The sequence below is a fragment of the Balaenoptera physalus genome (genome assembly GCF_965194825.1).
Source record: "Balaenoptera physalus genome assembly, chromosome: 7".
Taxonomy (NCBI): domain Eukaryota; kingdom Metazoa; phylum Chordata; class Mammalia; order Artiodactyla; family Balaenopteridae; genus Balaenoptera; species Balaenoptera physalus.
Window position 1 is genome coordinate 108,579,447 of NC_138886.1, and position 22,864 is coordinate 108,602,310.

At 46.5% G+C, this 22,864-nt stretch overlaps 1 protein-coding gene and 1 long non-coding RNA gene across 2 annotated transcripts in view; one reads left to right on the top strand and one right to left on the bottom strand.

The window, feature by feature from the left end:
* The window catches only part of LOXL2 (lysyl oxidase like 2), a 104,946-nt gene extending 97,182 nt beyond the window's left edge, over nt 1-7,764 (bottom strand). Inside the window, exon 1 of the mRNA XM_082468884.1 lies at nt 7,350-7,764. The gene's annotated coding sequence lies outside the window, so the exon portion shown is untranslated. The remainder of the gene's footprint in view (nt 1-7,349) is intronic.
* An 821-nt stretch (nt 7,765-8,585) lies between these two features.
* On the top strand, nt 8,586-22,040 carry LOC309664099. Its single transcript, XR_014265602.1, has 3 exons — nt 8,586-10,878; nt 16,585-16,694; nt 18,642-22,040. It is a non-coding gene; the product is annotated as an uncharacterized lncRNA (long non-coding RNA).
* Nucleotides 22,041-22,864: the final 824 nt, after the last annotated feature.

The following is a 22,864-nucleotide window of genomic DNA, read 5'->3' on the forward strand; positions in this document are numbered from 1 at the left end:
CTCAATTAAGCTATTAAAAAAAGAATCTATTTAACTGACACTTCAGTTTAGTAGTATCTACTTACTAAGCATCTGTTACATGGCAAGCATTGTATTAGGCACTGGAATTCAAAGATGAATCTGACATGGGTTCTGCCCTCCAGGAGTTCACAGTATATTTAGAGAAGCAAAAAGAGTACAGAAATAGGTACAGAAATAGAACTGGGAAGGCAGTGATTACAATTAGAGATGAGGAACAGGGAAAGCTTTAGAGAGTTGACACCCGGGCAGGTTTCGAAGGGAAGTAGGAGTTTGACAGGTCACTGGTGGGGAAGGGAGATCATTCCAGGCAGGTCTGAAATAACACAGGATGTTCTGAGACCTGTGTGGGGTTCAGAGTTGCAAGATGAAAAGTGGAAGGGCTGGCAGAGTGGGTGGGGTGAGGAGAGGTGGAAGAGGTGAGCTTGGAGAAGCAAGGAGAGGGCCATGAGGAAACTTGAATACCATGCCAACAAATGTTGAGTTTTCCTTTTGGGGATGAGGAGTCAATGACAGGTAAGCGGGAGGGCAAGGGGGGAAGATTTGTGATTGAAAGCAGGAGCCAGTGAACTACAGCCCTTGGGCCAAATCTGTGAAGTTTTTAGAAATAAACTTTTATTGGAACACAGCCATGCTCATTTCTTGTTGTCTATGGCTGCTTTCCCACTAAAACAGCCAAGTTGAGACAAAGATCGTATGGACCCATTAAGTCTGAAATATTGGCTATCTGGCTCTTAGAGAAAAAAGTTTACCAACCTCTGCTCTAGAAAGATCACTGTGCCTATTGGATAAAGGATGGCTTCCCACGGGTTAAGACCAAGGGAGAAGAGTCCAGTTAGGAAACTAGCAACTCTCCAGGCAAAGAAGATGCTGGGGTACCATGACGTTGCAACATCATGACGTTGGGGTAACAGATGACATAGGGGGTTGATAGTGGGGTGGGGAGGTGGGCGTGGCTTTGAGAGCCTCCTGAAGAAAAAACACCTGGGGAATATCAATTTAAGAAAATTAACAGTGAAAAGGATAAGAGAACTCACGGGGTTTCGTGGACGTCTGAATTTTAGTTTTTTCTTCTTAAATCATTAAAATGGTCCCTAAACCTCACGTTTAGTTGAGTGCTCTCAGACAGAGCATCTGAACTCAAGGCAGCTTTCAAGTTTTTAAAAATTATTCTTACAATTTGGTTATGGGCACGCTAGAGCAATTCCAGATCACCTGATGAGCTGTCTTCCCCGCTTTGTGTGTTGCAACAAGCCCAAACTCCACACATTCTTTGCCTATGCTCTGAGGCTGCTGTTGGCACCAGGTAGGCACCATGGAGTTGGTTGCCAGGCATCAGAATATCATTCTTGACTGATGATTTATTTTTAAATGCACATGTCAAATATCATGTCTTACTCATTTTTGTCTCTTACAGAGACTGGCAGAATGTCTGGCAACTAGAAAGTCACTCATAAATCATTTTAGTTAAGAGAGAGCACCAGGTGGGAAGGGAAGGAGGAAGGAAGGAAAGGAGGGCAGGAAGGCAGGACGTGGCCACAGAATTTTTCACTCATGGCTTGAAACTTGTGATCCAGGGAGTTCCCTGGTGGCTTAGTGGTTAGGATTCCAGGCTTTCACTGCCGTGGCCCGGGTTCAGCCCCTAGTCGGGGAACTGAGATCCTACAAGCCATGTGGCAAGGCCAAAAGAAAAGAAAAAAAGAAACTCATGATCCAGCAGAAGCTGACGAAAGAGTAGGAGTTCTCCAGGTGGATGCAAACCTCTTCGGCCCAGGGAGAGCCTGGAAGAATAATACTTAGTGGTGATGTCCTAATATAGCTGCAACTGCAAACCCCAAATATGTTGTATTATCTTCCCTAGACATTTTAAGGAAAGAGGTTGCTTAAATCTCACAACTAATCTTGCTGCCTCTCAGATTATAAATTGTGTTTTTCAAAATCTCTTCTAAACCATCTCATGGTAGACAAAATGAACATCCACTCCCAAGACCCTGAGGTGTAGTGGAAGCAGCCACATGCAGGCATGAAAGGTATTTGTAATCTCCTGCTTTGCCTTTAATTCCGTGCCCTCTAGGTAATGTCCTATTCTTGATCTAGGTGCTTGTTACAAGGGCATGTTCATCTTGTAAAAGTTCATCCAGAACAGGTATTTGTACACCTACGTTCATAGCAGCGTATTTCCAATAGCCAAAAGTGGAAGCAACCCAAGTGGACAGATGAACGAATAAACAAAATGTGGTATATACACACAATGGGATATCATTCAGCATTAAAAAGGAAGGAAATTCGGACACATGCTACAACACAAAGTTGAAGACGATATGTTAAGTGAAATAAGCAAGTCAAAAAAGACAAACAGTGTATGATTCCATTTATATGAGGTATTTAGAGTTTTCCAAATCATAGAGACAGAAAGTAGAATGGGGCTTGCCAAGGTGGTGGGAGAATGGAGGGTCAGTGTTTAATGGGTGCAGAGTTTCATTTTTGGAAGATGAAAAAATTCTGGAACAGACGGTGGTGATGGTTGCACAACAATGTGAATGTATGTAACACCCCTGAACTGTGCACTTAAAAATGGTTAAAACGGTGAGTGTTATGTTACGTATATTTTACCACAATAAAGCGAAACAAAAGTTCATCCAGTGTCGTATACTTAGGCTTGGTGCCATTTTACTTACGTCTGTTATTCTGGGGAGAGGGGTACTTTCAAAAGGTACTTTACTCAAATTTATCTTTGTGTTTGTTTTAGAAGAGTTTTACGTTTATGTTTAGAAAAACATCCTCCTTACTAGGTCATGAGTCATGCAGGCACTCTGGAAAGCTGTGCTATGTTTATCTCGGGACATCCGTGGTGCCCCAGGGACAAGGCTGGGGGTGGGGGATGTTCATGGACCCAAGTTCAAGAAGAACAAAGAAACGGAGCAAATTAGAGCTGTCCGCAAGTTGTCGACAAAAGTTATCTTCTCATAAGGCATATGCTGTATAGGAAAGTGGCATTATTTTTTCAGAAGATGCTCTTAGCATCGTGTTGGCGACGCATCAAAAAAGACATATGGGAGCCATTGCCATGGGACAGCCCTGGGTGCAGCTACATCTGCTTGTCTATCAAGTTCCGACACGAAAAAACTAAAAAGAAAATGTTATCATCATTCGCGTACCATATTATAATACTATAGGTGTTTCAAGTGAAGGGATCAAAAAGCCTTGGGCAAGGAGAACTTAGTAACTGTGATTCTAATCACATCATCATCTGCTGACTTCGTTCTCACTCTACACCCATATGTACCACACACACTTATCTGGGTATACTCTTTCTGCCAAGGGAAGTGCAAAAGAGTTTTTAAAACTCTGGATGGACGTCTTATCTGAACTGTCACCATCATGCTTTATCACCCTTGAACAAGTGCCTATTCTGAAAGGCTGGTTCTGGTGCCTAAAGACATCTCTGATGCTGGTGGCGGGGGGAAGATGGGCCAGCACACCTGGCTGGGCTGGGCTCCTGGCGGGTCACACACACCTCCTGCAGGAGGACATCTCGAATGCCTAGGATGAGAAGGTCTGAAGACTCGCTTCAACCTAGACAGGGCAGAGGCTTAGAAGGTAAGTAGTGCGTTGCTGTGGATCTGTCTCTCTGGGCATCAAGTTGGCTCTCCTTTTGCTGGCCCACGATTGCCATTCCTGCTGGTTCTATGGGTCTGGAGCAGGACAGGCTGCGGCTACTTCATCTGAGGTCTCATGGCCCCCGGGTCTGGAGTACAGGTGGGACTGTGTGACACTGACATGCAGACTGACCACAATGCCCTTCTCCAGAGGGAAATGAACAATAGTCATTACAAGCTGTCCTTCTGAACCCAGGCAACCCCAGGAGAGGGAAACTATACCTCCTAAAGCTCCCAAAACTGTAAAAGGAAGAAAGCCACAGCAGCTGCTGACATGGAATCTCCTAGAAATTCTACCCCCATGGAGACAGCCTGTTAGCTGAGGGGAAAGAGAATTCATGGATGCCAGAGGATGGTGTGGTTAAAGGGTAATGCTTTGTCCCTTTGGAGTTCCTACGGTTGAATAATGGGTTTGGAGCAAACAGTTTCTCTCTCCCTAACTGGCTGTTTTGTGGAAGGTCTGTTTACTCGATGTCTATTTCAGGGCAATGAACATGAGAGCAGAAAATCTAGGCATTAAGAAATAAGAGATTCCTTTTTCCCACACAGCCAGCCAAGGAAGGAGAATTCCAATTCATGAGTCTCATTAATAAGATGTAAAAATGACTTCATTATCACCCCTTTCCAAAGCAAATAAACACAAGTAGTAAAAATGCTAAAAGTAAAAAGTTCTGGTGTCCTATATCCTCATCAGACAACAGCAGAATAAACAAAGTTGTCCATAAATGAAGAACCTCAGAGGGGAGCCTCTGCTATAGAATTTAGCTGCCTCCAACTAAAGATGCCAGCTGCCAGAATACTTGGGCAATGATCAGTGAGGGGTAATTGTTCTCAGTGAGATTTCTTTCTGGGCCCTTTGTCTCTTCCAGGAATTCCAACTCCAGTCATTTGGCTCACCCTACTTTCAGAACTAGGAGCCAGAGAATGGAGAAGGATGACGGCTCCTAGTTCAGAGAAGGGCACCCTGAGTTCTCGAGAGGTGAGTTGCTTTCCTACAGTTTTACAAGAAGCTGGGAAATAAGCCCAGGTTTCCTGACTTTGCAGCTGATTTACCTCCAGCACCAAATGGCCAATTACTCAGTATTTACACTGGGATTTCTGATAGCAGGTGTATAGGAAGTGATAAGCCCAGGATGAAGCCAGAGCCAGGATGAATGCGTCAGAGCACAGCTTATATTCCATGACAGCACCGAGAAACAGAACCACCACTGCCCAGGAATAAGGCTGCTGGGTCAAGTCCTGGCTAGGCCAGTCACCAACTGTGCCATCTGGACAGCTTATCTGTTGGCCAGTTTACTCAACTGTAAAATGAATTCAACAAAACCCACCTCGCTCTTTAGTGGGAAGTGGTAAGAATCAAATAACACAGTGACAGAAAAGTGGTTTGAAAAGAATAACATACAATGAACATAAATTATACAAATCAACAGAACTCCGGTCAACTGTAAAAAGACATTTGGGGGAAAATTGGGGAAAAAAATTTGAATATGGACTAGGTATTAGATGATACCAAAGAATTATTGTTAATTTTCTTAAGTATATTAATGGCATAATGGTTATTTAATATTTTTAGAGGTCACACTGAAATATGTAAGAATGAAATGATTTTATGTCTCGGATTTGCTTTAAAATACTTCCCTGAAAAAGAAATAAGAAAGGGGTAGATGAAGCAAGTGTGGCAAAATGTCAATAACTGTTGAAGCTGAGTGAGAAGTATATGGGGGCCTTCTCCCTACTATTGTTTATATTTGAAATTTTTCCGAATAAAAAAATGTTTAAATAAACAGTGTAGAATTTTCTAGGACACTAGAAAGCTTCACTAATGGTCACCGCCAGAAGCACAGAAAATCTGTCTCGTTCACAAGGCCCTTGTACATTGGTCATCCAGGGGTCAGAGGACAAGAATTTGGGAAAAGGCCAGGAGAGGCCAGGCAAGGAGCACAGCTGTAAAGGAGATAGATGAAAACATCTTCGTCGACTGTCCCGTCTGCCATGCACCAAAACGTCAGCCAACCTGTACGTCAAGTGGATGCTTTGTCTTCAGGCTTAAGTTTCCTATTCAACTTTGCCACTTAATGGCTAAGTGGCCTTAGACCAAATCACTTTTTAGCACAAAGTCACGGAGAGGCACACACATGGGTTTGATGGTCACTCCAGGGACAGATACTAGGGACCAGGAAGGGGAACCGGACAAAGTGGGGGGCGGGAGATGAATAATTTAGCTAAGGGAGCGTCCAGGGAGTCAGTCGTTCATCTGGGAACTGACCAGGGAAATGAGCACTTCGACTTCGTCCTAAGCCCCATCCCTGACCAGTAAGTACACAATACACCATAAATAACGAAATAATTCCACCAATGGTGAAGAACGGCCTTTTGGGGGTCCGGGACAGACAGGCTAGCGGTGGGGTAGGAGCGGGGCCTGGAGGAGGGGATACGGATTCGAGTCTCCACCCCGACTAACCTAGAAGCCTTGAGCTTCAGCCCTTTTCCCTTTTCGCAAAAAGAATCCCTTGGACTGATTTGAAGATCTCCGCAGTTCCAAGATTTCAGGGGACGAAATTAATTTGGGGCATGTTTCTGACTTTCATTCCTCTCTCTCCTCTCATCAAGACTCGAGGTTTCCTAGCCAGGAGAAGTTCAGTCCCCTCCCCCGTGGTGTTTCGCCGCGTCCCCTCGCCCCACCCTCGCTGGTTTTTGGTGGTCTTTCCCGGGGCTGGGTGAGGGATGACGAAGTAGGAATCTCGCCTGTTTCTTCCAATCATTTCTATTCCGGCGCTGATTTACAGCGACACCTCTGGCAGGCAGCTACTCCAGAGGGCTCCAGATGGGGGGTTGGCTGGGCGGCGGGTTGGGGGGTGGGGCGGGGCGGAAGCGCGGTGTTCAAAGCGCCTGCGTAAAAGTTGCGGGCACTGAGGACAGAAGGAGTATCTGCGTAAAACCAGGATTAGCCCTGGGGCGATCCTGCGTGGACCATCCATGGGTTCGCTTGTGCTGGCTCTTTTCTACTCCAGGGCCTCCCCTTGATAATCGGCGGGAGAGGTTTCCTGGTACCCTGACCAGCCAGGAATGAATACCTGAGGTGCGGACCGCGCCTCTCCGCCCACCGGACTCAGGGCGCTCCTACGTTCACTAGCCCTCATTTCCCACCCCCACCCCCACCCCCACCCCCGTGCGCTCCACATCCCCAAAGCCTCAGCTCCGAAGATACCCCAGTGCGCCCCCGTCCCCCGCGCGCTCCGCATCCTCAAAAGCCAGAACTCCTGGCACCAGCGCAGCCCCCGGTGTCCGTGGCTCCACGCTGTACCCTCCTAGGCACCTAGCACGCACCGGGTCTCGTCTGACTCTGTCTTGTCTGGTCGCAGGCGCCCCTGGCGAGCCACGAACTGAGTGAGCGCCCAGCTCCCGGGGGCGCCCCTGCTCCGTGCGCTCTCCGGATTCAGGCGAGGTGGGGCTGGGTGGGTCCGCCCGAGTCGGGAGCGGGACCCGTTAGCCTGCACGTCCTCGCGTCTCCGAGCAAGGAGCCTTCGCTCTGTGTGCCCACCTCTCAGCTCCCGGGAACCCCAAGCACCGCTGAGAGGCGGCCCGCGGGGAGCGGAGCCTGGAGAGCCCACCGGGACCCCCGCTTTCCCGCGAACCGCCGTGGGGAGGGGGAGGCGCAGGCATTGCTCTTACTTGTCAGCAGGGGTGCGCACTCGTTCGGCTGGGGCCGGGCTCTCCACGGTGGCCCCTCTCTGCGCCCGTCGCCGCGGAGCCCCTTTCCCGAGCAGAGGGGGCGAGCCGAATTCTCCGGCCGTTGGAGAAGTCTGTCTCCAAGTTTAGGAAGCCGCCGGCTGGAGTCGCTCCCCAACCCTTTTCCCGGCACTTTTAACCAGCGTCGGACCGCAAACCCCTCCCCGGACCCACCCCCTTCCCTGAAGGCGGCCACCGCAGCAGGCCCGGCCTCCTGCCCCTTTTGTTGTAATTCGAGAGCGGCAGCTCCCCTGGCCAGAGGGGCTGTGCGGGGGAGGCTGCGTGCCTGCGGGGCAGCCCTTCCCAGGCTTTTCTCGCCCAGGTTTCCGGCGCCTGAGAAGCTACGGAGAGGGCTTTTCCTCTGAGAGATTCCTCTACATGCCCCCCCACCCCCAACCACCATTCCCGCCCCGCCGCCGAGCTCCCGGAATTTAACCCTTCGGTGTCCTTATCCACCAGCAATAGGGTTCGTGCCTAACCCATCTCCGTATCCAGAGAGCCCAGCACTGCCTGGCACGTAGTAGACGCTCAATAAAAACTGATGACTGAAAGAGTTCAGATACTTTCATCTACCTCTCCTGGGTTTCTCCTCTACGGGCAAAGCATTTTCTGGAGGTGACTACAAACAGCCCCTTTCTTCCAGCAGATCGAGCCTCTCTCTCTGAGAATCCATTTTCTCCTTTGTAAATTAAAGGCTTTGGATTCAGTGACCTCTAAGGTCCTTCCCCACCTGGCAGGGCCGGGGTTAGCAAGCCCTGCGATCAGGGGCCTGAACCCGATACAGCTAAGGGTGCATGTCGTGCAGAAGGACATTCCATGCCTGGCTCTGAGGCTCACACTGGGGGCAAAGTGAGGGGGTCATGCGGGCTGGGGGAGCCCTCTAAGGAGATTCCCAGGGCTTCCTAAGCAAGAGCAAGGTTTGGCCGGGCAGGAGGCAGCCAGCTGTAAAACCAGGCACCCGTCTGTGGGCCTTTGGGCAGGCGGAACCCTGAAGAGGACTTACGTTAAGGATGGCGATCCTCCTCCGGGTCCTTCCTCAGTGCCCTCCTCCCACTCCGCTGCCTTCCTACAAAGCGGCAGCTCCAGCCCTGATAGGTGGGGACTCCCAGTCTCAGCCTCCAGCTCAGACTTCTCTCCTCATCCCTGGGCTTGTAAATCCATCCCTGGGCTTGTAAATCCATCCCTGGGCTTGTAAATCCATTGGTCTCTAGGACGTTCCCATAGCCACAGCTAACCTAGCGAGCCCCAAACTTGGCACCCCAACCCCTGGGACCCCTCTTCAGCCCTCCTCCCTACCCTCCACACTGAATCAGTCCCCTGGTCTGGTGGGCAGTGGAGGGAAGGGCCAGGAGGGAGGTGGGTGTGATTCTAAAAGGGCAACAGGAGGGATCCCTGTGGTGTGGAACTGTTCAGTATCTTGACTGCGATGGTGGATACAAGAAGCTACACAGGTGATAAAATTGTATAGAACTTAATATACACAAGCACACACACACTGCACACACACAAAGTATAAGTAAAACTGAGGAAATCTGAATAAGATCAGAGGATTGCATCAATGTCTCCTTGTGATATTGTCCTAGAGTTTTGCAAAATGTTGTGGGAAACTGTGCAAAGTGAATGAGGGCTCTCTATTATTTTTTTACAATGACATGTGAATCTACAATTACCTCAATAAAAATTTCAACTGAAAATAAAAGCTCAAAGTAACTGCAGGGCCCTCAGGATGCGGCCTGAACCCCTTGATACAGCTGACAGGGCCCCCCTCAAGGGCATTTCCAGCCTTCCCATCTCCCAGCCACACTCTCCCCTCTCCCCCATAGACCTTACTAACTGTTCTCCATGACTGTTTCTCGCCCCAGGGCCTTTGCGCATGCCATTCCCGTGCCTGTCTGCTCAGCAACACCTAGTTCTTTGAGATCTCACTTAGCTCTCACAGTGAACACCCTACACAGTGCCTGCACACAGCAGATGCTCAATAAATGCCAGTGGAACTGAGCTCTCTCCTCTTCCCCTCACACTTTCTCTGATCCTTCTTCTTCGAATCCTACCCTTCCTATAAAGAATTAACCAGTAAGGTATAAAATGAAACACTTCATAAATGCTGTTTTGCCTGATTATGAAAATAATGCAACCTCCCTGTGGAACATTCAGAAAATATGAGAAAGTATAATGAAAAAAACTTTCACCCTGGTGTCCTGTCACCCACAGAGAAACGTTTAACATTTTGGACTATTTCTTTCATCATATCTTTTAAAACGAAATTGTGCAAGAATTTTTGTATCCAGCTTTTTTTTTTTGTAAACTATATTGTTTTGTGCACATTTTTCAATGTCCTTCTAAATGGCTTTAGACTGTTTCAGTCTCTAAAACGACCATGTCCATAGTGTCATTTCTCTACTCTTAGACATCAAGGTGTTTACGATTGTTACTAGCGTGAATTACACCAAGACAATATTGAGCAGCTACTATGCGGTTCCTGCTAATTGTCACAAATCAGAAGGCCAAGGCTCAGAGAGGCTAGGTGATTTCCCCAGAGTCACAGAGCTGATAAGTGGTCAGGCTGGGATCACTAAAGGGTACATGACCCCTCTTGCAAGTTCTAAGTGGCTGCACACCGGAGGCTTCAACAAATCCACCTGTGCTTCACTCACCAACCCACATTCCCAAGAGAAAGTGAGTATTTGAAGCTCGCACAGAGTAGTTCACTGATGCACTTCTGTTGAATTGGACCAAAGACCTGGGAGGCCACTTCAGGAAGAGAGTAGACCCTTGCTCTAGATGAAATATGAAGGCTATGTGCTTTATGGCTCTAAGTCTGTATGTGCCACCCTCATGTCTCAGGCTCTGTGCTGCCCCACAGGCAGAGCCACCCACCAGATTCTGAGTGCGTTTCTGCAGTCAGAGGACCTGGGTTCCAATCCTGACTCCGCCACTTCCTGCCCTGGACGGGTGACTCCTTTGCTTCGCTTACCTCATTTGTAGGAAACACTTCACTCAAAACCTCCTAGAGGAATGAAAGGGCTGGATGCACAGTGGGTGCAGAACAGTCCCTGCCGCGTGACGCTGCACCACAAGTCGCTGTGCGCCATGCACTCCCGCCGGGCTGCAAGGCTGCAGGCCGGAGGGCACCGCACTGCGCAGACTCCCTGCCTGAGCCAATCTGTGAAGCAGCGCCTCCTGCCAGACCACACCCCGCAGGGGCCACGGGAATCACGTTCCCCGGGCGTGATGAGGAGTCCAAGGGCGTGGACTGTTTTCTCTTTTTTCTTGGCTCTCGAGTTCTGTTGCCAAATCACCTTCCTAATTGTCTGGGCGTGTCCCATCCCGGAAGCACAGCCTGAGACTCAGTGGAGGCCCGGCTGATGTGCTGGCCAGTGCGGGGAGGCTGGCAAGACACGCACTGATACATGGAAACAATGAAATATGGGAGTCAGGAGGTGGCCAATGCTCCGGAGAAAACCGAAGCTGAGTAAGGAGGAGAGAATGTGAGGGAAACACGGTGCTCTTTCCGCCCAGGGCGGGGGAGAGGGGGGCCGGGGGGGCCCAGGAAGACGCCGCCCTGCGAGGTGGCACAGGCAGAGGTTCAGAGGCGGGAACGAGGAGCCCTGTGGGGTGGAAAACTCGCATTCCTCTGGGCTCGATAGCACTTAACTTGCATCATTCCTGTGCTATGCATCACTTCCTATTTGTGTTATAGTTATTTGCATATTCCATTTATCTCTCTTAGAAGACTGTTACAAGCACAGATACCTGTGCACAGATACCACGGGTCCGTGTCCTCTTAACCTCTGTGGTCAGCAGCGCATATCACGGGCCATCGCTGATTGTTGAAGTGAATCAGATTGAACCGAAACCACTTGAAAGCCTATAAGGCATAATTAAAGTAGAAATAATTTTAGTGGATATTATTCATGATTACCCATACTAGTAAGAATGGAGAAACCAGTAGTTTAAATCTATAGAACTGAAGAGGCTCCACCTTGCCTATTTGTTAAGTCAAAAGGGAAGCCAGCAATCAATCAGGCAAACACTGGTCCAGCCATTTGGGAAAGTGATTTGGAATGTGTGTCAAGGGGCCAGGATGTGGGTCTGGATCTGGCCCTCCAGGAGGAGATTGTGGTTAAAGTAGTCAGGTTGGTCAAATATTTCACGTATTCTGGTGGTCCTATGTTGGCCAGATATCTATCAGGCCCTCCTATCTGGCTTTCTCAGATTCGGAAATCCGCAGTGTTCTATCACAACCACTTTTGTTTTATTTTATTTTTTTAAATTAAGGTATGGTATAGGAAATTCCCTGGCAGTCCAGTGGTTAGGACTCTGCGCTTTCACTGCCAAGGGCACAGGTTCGATTCCTGGTCGGTAAACTAAGATCCCCGCAAGCCCCCATGGCATGGCTGAAAAATAAGTAAATAAATTAGTTAATTAATTAAGGTATGGTTGATTTACAATATTATATAAGTTTCAGGTGTACAACATAGTGACTCAATTTTTAAAGATTATACTCCACCTATAGTTAGTATAAAAGACTGGCTATATTCCCTGTGCTGTACAATATATCCTCGTAGCTTATTTATTTTATACGTAGTAGTTTGTACCTCTTAATCCCCTACCCCTATCTTGCCCCTCCCCCCTTTCCTCTCCCCACTGGTAACCATTAGTTTGCTCTCTATATCTGTGAGTCTGTTTCTTTTTTGTTATTTCACTAGTTTGTTTTATTTTTTAGATTCCACATATAAGTGATACCACACAGTATTTGTTTTTCTCTGTCTGACTTATTTCACTAAGCATAATACCTTCCAAGTTTATCCTTGCTGTTGCAAATGGCAAAATTTTGTTTTGTTTTTTGGCTGAGTAGTATTCCATTATATGTAGTAGTATTCCATATATATATATATCTATATATAGAGAGAGAGAGATATAGATAGATAGATATTTATTTATATATGCCACATCTTCTCTATCCATTCATCTGCTGATGGACACTTAGGTTGCTTCCGTATCTTGGCAATTGTAAATAATGCTGCTATGAACATTGGGGTGCATGTATCTTTTTAAATTAGTGTTTTTGTTTTCTTCATATATATACCCAGGAGTGGAATTGCTGGATCATATGGTAGTTCTATTTTTAGTTTTTGGAGGAACCTCCATACTGTTTTCCACAGTGGTTGTACCAATTTACATTCCCATCGACAGTGTACAAGGGTTCCCTTTTCTCCCCATCCTAGCCAATATTTGTTATTTGTGTTCTTTTTGATGATAGCCGTTCTGACAGGTGATATCTCATTGTGGTTTTGATTTGCATTTCCCTGATGATTAGGGATGTTGAGTATCTTTTCATGTGCCTGTCGGCCATGTGTATGTCTTCTTTGGAACAATGTGTCTTCAGGTCTTCTGATCATTTTTTAATCGGGTTGTTTGTTTGTTTGATTTTGAGTTTGTATGAGCTGTTTATATATTTTGGATATTCATTCTTTATCAGTCATATTTGCAAATATTTTCTCTCATTCAGTAGGTTGTCTTTCAGTTTTGTGGGTGGTTTCCTTTGCTCTACAAAAGATTTTAAGTTTAATTGGGTCCCATTTATTTATTTTTTTGCCTTTGTTTCCTTTGCCTTAGGAGAAAGATCCAAAGAAATATTGCTACTATTTATGTCAAAGAGTGTTCCACCTATGTTTTCTTCTAGGAGTTTAATGGTTTATGGTCTTACATTTAGGTCTTTAATCAATTTTGAGTTTATTTTTGTATATGGTATGAGAAGATGTTCGAATTTCATTCTTTTACATGTAGTTGTCCAGTTTTCCCAGCATCATTTGTTGAAGAGACTGTCTTTTATCCGTTGTATATTCTTGCCTCCTTTGTCATAGATAATAGATCATAAGTGCATGGGTTTATTTCTAGGCTCTCTATTCTGTTCCACTGATCTGTGTATCACCACCACTTTTAATGAATGTGGACACTTTATAGGCAAGAAGGTGGGGAACACCTTCTGCTTCCTCCTAGGAGGCAGCGCCCCCTAGTGGTTCACATCTCGCACCGCCTTGAGCGTTTGCAGTCTCCAGCGCCAAGTTGTAAAGCCAAAGGGTTTTAGAGAACATCTGGCCCAAGCATCTTGATTTCAGACATGGAACCAAAAACCCAGAGAGCTGTCAATGGGATCACCGTCCCTCGGCAGGTTAGCAGCAGCGCTGAAACCGGATCCAGATTGAGGTCTTCTGAGCCCTAGAGTCACAAATCTGCTCAGAAAGCACAATTGTCAGGAGTGGCTGGGATACCTCTGCCTTTTCTTCAGGGTGCACATATTCACATACTCCGGTGGTCCTGTGTTGGCTGGATATCTATCAGGCCCTCCTATCCTGGCTTTCTCAGATCCAGTAGTTTTCTATCCATATACTGGTATATTTTAAAAGTATAATTTCATTCATATAATCTATTTTCTAGGATGAATAATCATTCTTTGTCCCACGCTATGGGCTAATCGCTCCCTCTCCTCTCCCCTGGCAACCACTGATCTTTTTACTGTCTCTATGGTTTCTCCTTCTTCAGAATGTCCTATAGCTGGAATCAGATAATATGTAACCTCTTCAGATTGGCTTCTTTCATGTAGTAATATGCATTGAACATTTCCCTGTGTCTTTTCATGGCTCGATAGCTCATTTTTCTTTTATTGCTGAATAATATTCCATTGTCTGGATGTATCACAGTTTATTTATCCATTCGCCTGTTGAAGGACATCTTGGCTGCTTCCAAGTTTTGGCATCTATGAATAAAGCTGCGGTAAACGTGTGTGTGCAGGTTTTTGTGTGGACATAAGTTTTCAGCTCATTTGGGTAAATACCAAGGAGCACAATTGCTGGATCACGTGGTAATAGTATGTTTAGTTTAATTGGTTTATACTTACAGTGGAATATTACGCTGTCTTAAAAGAAAGGAAATTCTCGCATATGCTACAACATGGATGAATCTTGAGGACGTTATGCTAAATGAATAAGCTAGTCACGAAAAGACAAATACTATATGATTCTACTGTATGAGATGCTTAGAGTGGTCAAAATCATAGAAACAGAGTCTAGAATGGTGGTTGCCAGGGGCTTGGAGGATGGGGAACAGGAGTCGTTGTTTAAAGGGTATAGAATTTCAGCTTTACAAGATGAAGGAGATGGAGTTATGAGATCTTATAAGGGAGTTATGAAGATGGATGGTGGTGAAGGTTGTACAACATTATGAATGTATTTAATACCACTGGACCGTACACTTCAATGTAAGTGTAAATTTTGTGTTAGATGATAAATTTTGTGTTATGTGTATTTTACCACAATAAAACACAATTGGGGGAAAAAGTCACATAAAGCACAGTAATTGTGGGGGGAAAAAAGAGTACGTTTAGTTTTGTAAGAAACTGCCAAACTGTCTTCCAAAGTGGCTGTACTATTTCACATTCCCTCAGGCAATGATGAATGGGAGTTCCTGTTGCTTCACACCCTCACCAGCATTTGGTGTTGTCAGTGTTCCAGATTTTGGCCATTTAAATAAGTATGCAGTGGTTTCTCATTGTTGTTTTAATTTTTATTTCTCTGATGACTTATGATGTGGAGCATCTTTTCATGGGCTTATTTGCCATCTGCCTATCTTTTTTGGTGGGGCGTCTTTTCAGGTATTTCCTCCACTTTTTAATTGGGTTGTTTGTTTTCTTATTGTTGAATTTTGAGTTTTTTGTATATTCTGGAAACAGTCCTTTATCAGATATGTGTTTTGCAAAGATTTTTCTCCCAGTCTATGGCTTGTCTTTTTATTTTCTGAACAGTTTTCATAAAGCACCTAGAGTTCCATCATACCTTCCTATCTCATGTGTGTGTGTGTGTGTGTGTGTGTGTATGTGTGTAAAATGGCTAGGATTTGAAAGAGGGATGGTTACTAGGAATAAATAACATTCGATGCAGTTCTTGTACTGGGCTTATATTGTGATTTGGAGCTTATGTTGTGATTTGGGAGTGAAAAATCACATAAACATTAAATAACCAGGCAAAACAGTATGAGATTCAGGTCAAAATGCCTGGCACTATGCAGTGAGCAGAGATCAGAGAGATTGGAGAGTCCCAGGCAGGGTGGGGGCATGGAGTCTGGAGGGGCTGCACAGGTGGGGCAGGGGCATAGGAAGAGAGTAAGGACTAGACAGGCAGGCAAGAGGCTGGTCCAGGTGGGAATGGCAAGAGAAAGACACAGACCTGGGAAACCAGCTTAATCCTTGTTCAGGGAGGAGCCTCGGGACATCTGGGAACAGGTGGGGTAGGGCTGGGCATAGACTGGACCCTGGGAATTTGGCAAAGCCACAGAACGTGGGGTGACAGGTTCTGAAGACCAGCTTCTCCCACATTATAGTTTTGCTGCTCCGCTCACTTCCCACATGCCCCCTCCACCGGAAAGTCTCCTACTGAGAGAAGATGGAGACTTTCACCTCACCCAGTCATTTAGAGGAAAAAAAAGTTAAAAAAAAAAAAATTGGTCCAAATCTCATTCCCAGACACCTGGCTTCTGCCAGCTCAGACCACCTTGTCTCAAAGATGCAGCTAAAACAGGGAGGGGAAGGGCCAGACAGAAATGGGAGCTCTTCTGCCCCACGATGGGCTGGCATCTGGCAGGGCCCCTCCTCTGGCCGCAGCCCAGCAAAGCCCTGCCAGCTCCCGGAGAGCTCGGAGTGGCCTGCCCAGGTTGCTCAGGGTTGGTTGAGGACACAGCCTGACTCCGTTCCATTCCAGCCACTGGTATTTATAAGGCTCTTGCATGCCCAGACCCAGTTCAGCACCCCAGGGGAGGGAGAGGAGGTGAGAATCCAGCTGTCGCCAGCCCCCCACCCCTGGGGAGAAGGTCCCCATGAGCCTGCAAGGGCAGTTGCTTATTTGAAATATCTGGGGAGGGTGGGAAGTCATGGTTCAGAAAAAAGGCCCAAACCCCAAGGGCTAGCTTGTCACCACGATGGCAGGAACACTGCTGCGGACTGAACTACATCCCCCTAAACTCATATGTTGAAGCCTAACCCCCAGTGTGATTGTATTTGGAGATGGGCTTTGGGAGATGATGAGGGTTCAATGAGGTCACAAGGGCGGAGCCCTCAGGGTGGGGTTCATGGCTTGATGAGAAAAGGAAGACCAAAGCCCTCTCTTTTTCTCCTCCCACCAAGTTAAGGACAGCAAGAAGGCTGCCGTCTGCAAGCCAGGAAGGGGGTTCTCACCAGGAACGGAATCTGCCAGCACCTTGAGCTTGGACTTCCAGCCTCCAGAACTCTGAGAGGTAAATACCTGTTGTTTAAGGCCCCAGTCTGTGGTATTTTGTTACAGCAGCCTGAGCTGAATAAGACAGCCTCCTGGCCGCAGCTGGCATTGGTAACACCGTGACCCTGGGGGTTTTGTCTCCATCCTCTCCACTGCAGTTACATTCCGCGTGTTACTCTGAGCCCCCGCTGCCCTCCCACCAAAGGGATCTGCCCAGTAAATCGAGGCACCCTAAAGATGTGGGAAGAGTGTTGTGTCTCCCCAACACCACCTTCCCCAGGTCACTGCCCTGCCTTTCCTCCAGGTGACACCCATCCCCCACTTGGCCACTAGTGCTCTAGGCTAGCTGTGTTTCTCAGAGTGTGGGCTGGGGACCCCTGGGGGTTCCCAAGACCCTTTCAGGGGGTCCACGAGGTCAAACTATTTTCATAATAAAACTAAGATCTTATTTTCCTTTTTATTCTTATTCTCTGGAGCTGGCGATGTGCCAGCAGCAGCCAGAGCACTTCCTCCAGGCTGATGGATGTGTACGGTGGAGAGCTCCAGGAACATCAGGCAACTTGGACCCCAGCCCCAGGTTTTCTCCTCAGGAAACGAGGGGTTGAATTAGATAACAAAGGCTACTTGTTCTTTTTTCTCTGAATCTTGGTGGAGGAGCAACACAGGGAAAATCAGTGCAGTCAGAGGCCCGTCTCCCGCTACTGCCCTTCTTGGTTGCTAAGAGACCATAGCAGAGATGCTTAAGCCAGTGCAGCACCAGTCTTTGAACATGGCCCCTCGCTCCTTGCAGTTTCTACCTTGGGAATTGGAATTATTTTCCTTTAAAGGATCCCTCGAGCTCCTGAGCTGTTGTAAGAAAAGAAAAAAAAAAAGAAAAAAGAAAATGCAGCTCCCTATGGCTCAATATAAATAATTTATGGCCATTCAGTCTCATTCTCCTAGTTTTTCCTTATTAGTCCAATATCTATCTGCCTACCTATATATCTATTTATCTATCTATCTATCTATCTATCTATCTATCTATCTATCTGAAAACTTTTCAAATTATGGAATATAACCTAGTTAAAAATTTATATTTTATACACAAAAGTACATAAAATATAAATATGAGCATAATAACTAATACAAAGCAAACACCCATATAATTACCATCCAACTCAAGAACTGGAATATTACTGGCATCCCAGAAACATCCCCACACCCCACAGGCTCCTTCCCCAAACTGCCTCCCTGCCTTGAAGGTAAACACTGCCCCCCCACCCTTTTAATGGTAATGACTTGCCTGCCTGTCTCTCTCCACCTCTTAATGCTTAATGTGGTTGGAGGGCTCCAGGGCTCAGATCTGGGGGATCCCATGCAGGCTCCTCGCCTTAACTACTTCTATGTGCTGCCCATTCTAGAATGTGTATCAGTAGCCTGGCCCTCTCCAAAACTCATCAGACTCCTGTGTACAACGCACCACTGGGTATCCAAGTGACACCTCAACTGGGTTGTGTCCCAAACTATGCCCCTGATCGTCTCCCCAAATCTGCCCATGTCTCTTTTCCTTTTAACCCCCAAATTCACTCCAAGTCCTGTTGTCTGCCTTCTCTGGATCTCCAGAAACTGATCACTCTTCACCTCCTCTACTTGTCACCTCTCATTTAGATGATTGAAATAGCCCAGCTGATCACTTTGCTTCTACCTTGGCCCCAACAGGCAATTTTTGAGCCCACAGGCCAAGTAATGCTTTTAAAATATCATTCAGATCCTGTCACTCCTCTGTTCAGCATCTTGCACTGGCTTCCCGTCACCTCGAGGGTGAAAGCCAAAGTTCTTACAACAGCCCAGGAGCTGAGGCACACAGAGGTTATTTGGCAGAGACTTAAACATCTATACTCCCTTTCTCAAATTAACAGGAACCATCCTTTTTAGGTGGTAGAACGCTACCTGGCGAAAATACTACATTTCCCACCTTCCTTTGCAGATAAGCACAGCCACACAACTAAGTTCTGGCCAATGAGATGAAAGCAGAAGTTTGCAAGGCATTTCCTTTGGAAGTCTCCTTAAAAGGAAAGGAGAGTGTCCTTCTTCATTTTCTCCATTCTGCAGCTTGGGATCTGGATGTGAAGGCTGGAGCTCTAGCAACCATTTTGGATCAGAGATGAGGGCCACACTCTAGGAATGGTGGAGGAGACAACCTGAAGGAAGCAACCTAGGCTGCTCACCTCCAAACTGCTTTTAAATGTGAGAGAAATACACTTCGATTTTGTTTAAGCAAAGACTTGGGGGGTGTCTGTTAGTGGTAGCTGTATTGGGTCATTGCTGATACAAGTAAACTATTCAAAGTCAAATAGCTCAGAAATGGCTGAGTCAGAATAAATCTGGTGGTTTAAGTCTGGAGCCTGGGGTCTTTACCTCTCTGCCCACCTCTGGTGAGCACTTGAGAAACATGAGATGATATCATTACCATCATCATTACATAGTAGCAGAGAAGGCTTCTTCTTAGGTTACCATATGTTAATTGGTCATAAAATCAATTTAGTGTGTCATAACTATCATTAAAAAAAAAGAAATCTAGTAGAATGAAACAGAAAATACTAGGGTGAAAACTCTAAGACATTAATGAAAGAAACTGAAAATGACACAAATAAATGGAAAGATATTCCATGGTCATGAATTGAAGAATTAATATTGTTAAAATTTCCATACTACCCAAAGCAATCTACAGATTCAATGCAATCCCTATCAAAATTCCAATGGAATTTTTCACAGAAACAGGACAATCCTAAAATTTGTGTGGAACCACAACAAACCCCCAATAGCCAAAGCAATCTTGAGAAAGAATAACAAAGCTGGAGTCATCATGTTCCCTAATTTCAAACCACAAAGCTATAGGAATCAAAACAGTATGGTACTGGCATAAAAACAGACCCTCTGCCCACCAACCCCATGCCTCTCTGACCTTGTCTCCCCTTTGATCTCTCTGCTCCAGTCCCACTGCTGTTCCTCAAATGCCCCAGGCCTGCTCCTACCCCAGGGCCTTTGCACAGGTTTCCTTGTGCTAGAACTGTCTTTCCCTGGGTCTCCTTGCCTTCTTTTAGACTTTGCTCCAATGCCATCTTCTCTGGGAGAACTTTCTTGACTGTAATATTTTCACTTCCATCCCCCACCCCTCTGGCATTTCCAATTCACCTTCTCCATGTTTTATTTCTACATTTAGCCTTTAAACCTTGGAGCATACTGTGGTACATTATTCATTTGTTTTCTTCTCCACTGGAATGTAAGCTCCACAGCAGCAGAGCTTGCTTTTTTATTTTCCTTGTTTTTTTCCACTGCTATTTCAATACCTTTGTTTAATAAATATTTGTGGAATGAATGGCTGGATTTCTCTGAGGCCAGAGAGTCCTGAGAGCAGGCACAAAGCTGGCCCTGCTGCCCTGCATGGCTCCCCAACCCAGCATTCTCTCTCACCGTCAGTTCCTGACTTCTCTCCTTTTGGAAAATCAGAAGTTCATACCTCTCTCAGTTTTCACATTTTTACAAACACATTCACTTGTTCCCTACGAAGTCAGGGAAAGTTCTGTCAGTTTAGTTGAGGAGCAGAGAGAGTAGAGAGAGTACAGATGCTATTCAGGGATTGGCTGTATTGCGGTAACTGCAGATTTTTTTTTTTTTTTTTCAGAGTCTGTGTGTCAGGGGTTGCTTAATAAAGAATTTGTCTGGTCTTTGTCCCTGGTTCTGGACAGGAAGCCTCTAAACCCTTGGAATCTCCCCAGTGACAGGAGTGTCTTTGTTGTTTATAGTCGGTCCCTCGGCCACACCTGAGTTTATGCTAATAAAGTGACTCATGGTTTGCCCCTGGCTAGTTTCAGGATGGGGGCTGGCCATGCCAGAAAGACCAGTTATGTGATTAGAAGATTGGGGTTTGGGGCTACATGATATCAGTCTGACTTCCCAACCTCTGGAGAAAGGGACTAGAGATTGAATCCAATTATGTAGCCAATGATTCAACCAATCATGCTGATATAATGAAACCCCGATAAAAACTCTGGACACCAAGACTTGGTGGCACTTCCTGGTTAGTGATGCACATCTAGTTGCCTGGAGGGTGGCGTGTCCTGAGGTCAGGAAAGCTGCTTGTTTAGGACCTTCCCAGACATTGCCTTATATGTTTCTTCATTTGGCTGGTCCTGATTTGTATCCTTTATAATAAAACTGTAATTGTAAGTATTGTGCTTTCCTTAGTTCTTTGAGTCATTCCAGAGAATTATTGAACCTGAGGGTATTGTGAGAAGCCCAGAATTTGTAGCCAGTTGGTCAGAAATGCAAGGGCCTGGGGACTTCAGAACTTGCAGCTGGTGTTTGAAGTGACGGTAGTCTTGTGAGGGGGACTGTGCCCTCAACCTGTGAAGTGTGGCCTAATTCCGGGGAGGTAGAATCAGAATTGCATTGCAGGAACTTCCCTGGCGGTCCAGTGGTTAGGACTCCACACTTCCACTGCAGGGGGCACGGGTTCGATCCCTGGTCGGGTAACTAAGATACCGCATACCAAGTGGCGCGTGGCCAAAAACGAAAACAAAACAAATTGTTATTTTCTTTAATTAAAAAGAATTTAAAAAAAAAGAATTGCATTGCAAGGGGGAAACTCTATAGTCATCAGTGCTCTTTTAATTGCAAGTGGAAATGGCAAGCTCATCAACTTGAGCTCTCTTAGGCACAAAAGGAAGCATCATGGCTCATGAAATGGGGGGAGTCCAAGGGTAGAGTGAATTGAAGCCCGGATGGATCCAGGGACCCAGATGGTCAGGCAGGGCTCCTTCTCACTGAGGCTTTTCTCTACAGCCTTAGTGGGGAGCCTGGCCCTGCCGACTCCTTTGGACTTCTGGCCTCCAGAACACTGAGGCCAACAAACAAATGTCTGTAGTTTTAAGCTACCCAAATGTGTGGTAATTTCCTATGGCAGCCACAGGAAACCCATCTACCTGCAATTCCAATGTGTGGGTTTGAAGGGAATTTCTCCCTACCTGCCACTCACACCTCACCACCCCAGCTTAGGACCCACGTGTGAGAGTGAGGGGTGAGTCTGCCCTGCTAGACCTCACCTCTCCAGGCCTCAGGCCACCCTCTGCTCTGGCGAGCGGGCAGTGGAGACGCCCAGAGGAGGGGCCCGGGGAGACACAGGTGTGCCATCCAGGGAGCACCTCTGGTTTCCCACTAACAGTGGCCTTAGGTCTCTCTCACTTTGTACAATTCACATGACATTTCTGGACTTACACTGATAAAATGACTCCTTTTAGCTTGTGATTCTGTTGCAAAGGATACATTGCTTCTTCAGACGGGCAGTTCAGGTCCTGAGAGAGCAAAAGAGAGAGAGAGAGAGAGAGCGAGAGAGAGCGAGAGAGCGAGAGAGAGGGCGAGAGAGAGCGAGAGAGAGAGAGAGCGCGAGAGAGAGGGCGAGAGAGAGCGAGAGCGAGAGAGAGATGAGGGTTAGAGCATCCACCAGGTGGCGACATCTCTTTCCGCAGCGGGACAGCAGGTGGACTTCAGCTCCTGCTGGGGCGGGGGCGGGGGGGATGCCCCAGACCTGCCAGTGGGGCCCCTGATCGAGCTCTCAGGGGAAGCTATTGAGATAGGATGACCGAGGCTGCGCCTGGAAACTTATATCCAAGAAAAATGATGAGTCTGATACTTGACTGGTGAATATTATATGGAGAGAGAGGGTGATAAGAAAGAAGTCTAGAATGCCACGCAGGGTTCTGGTCTGAGTTACCAGGTAGTGCTCAGAGGAAGGAGGTCTGGGGGAGGATGCTATGGGGCATCTAAGTAGCAGCTGCTAGGACGCGGAAATAATGGTAACTCTCGAGCGGAATATACTGTTCTCCATAGCGGCTGCACCAACTTACATTCCCACCAACAGTGTAGGAGGGTCCCCTTTTCTCCACACCCTCTCCAGCATTTATTGTTTGTAGACTTTTTGATGATGGCCATTCTGACAGGTGTGAGGTGATACTTCATTGTAGTTTTGATTTGCATTTGTCTAATAATTAGCGATATTGAGCATCTTTTCATGTGCCTCTTGGCCATCTGTATGTCTTCTTTGGAAAAATGTCTATTTAGGTCTTCTGCCCGTTATTTATTTAACTTTTTATTTTATATTGGAGTATTGTTGCTTAAAATGATGTGTTAGTTTCAGGTGCATAGCAAAGT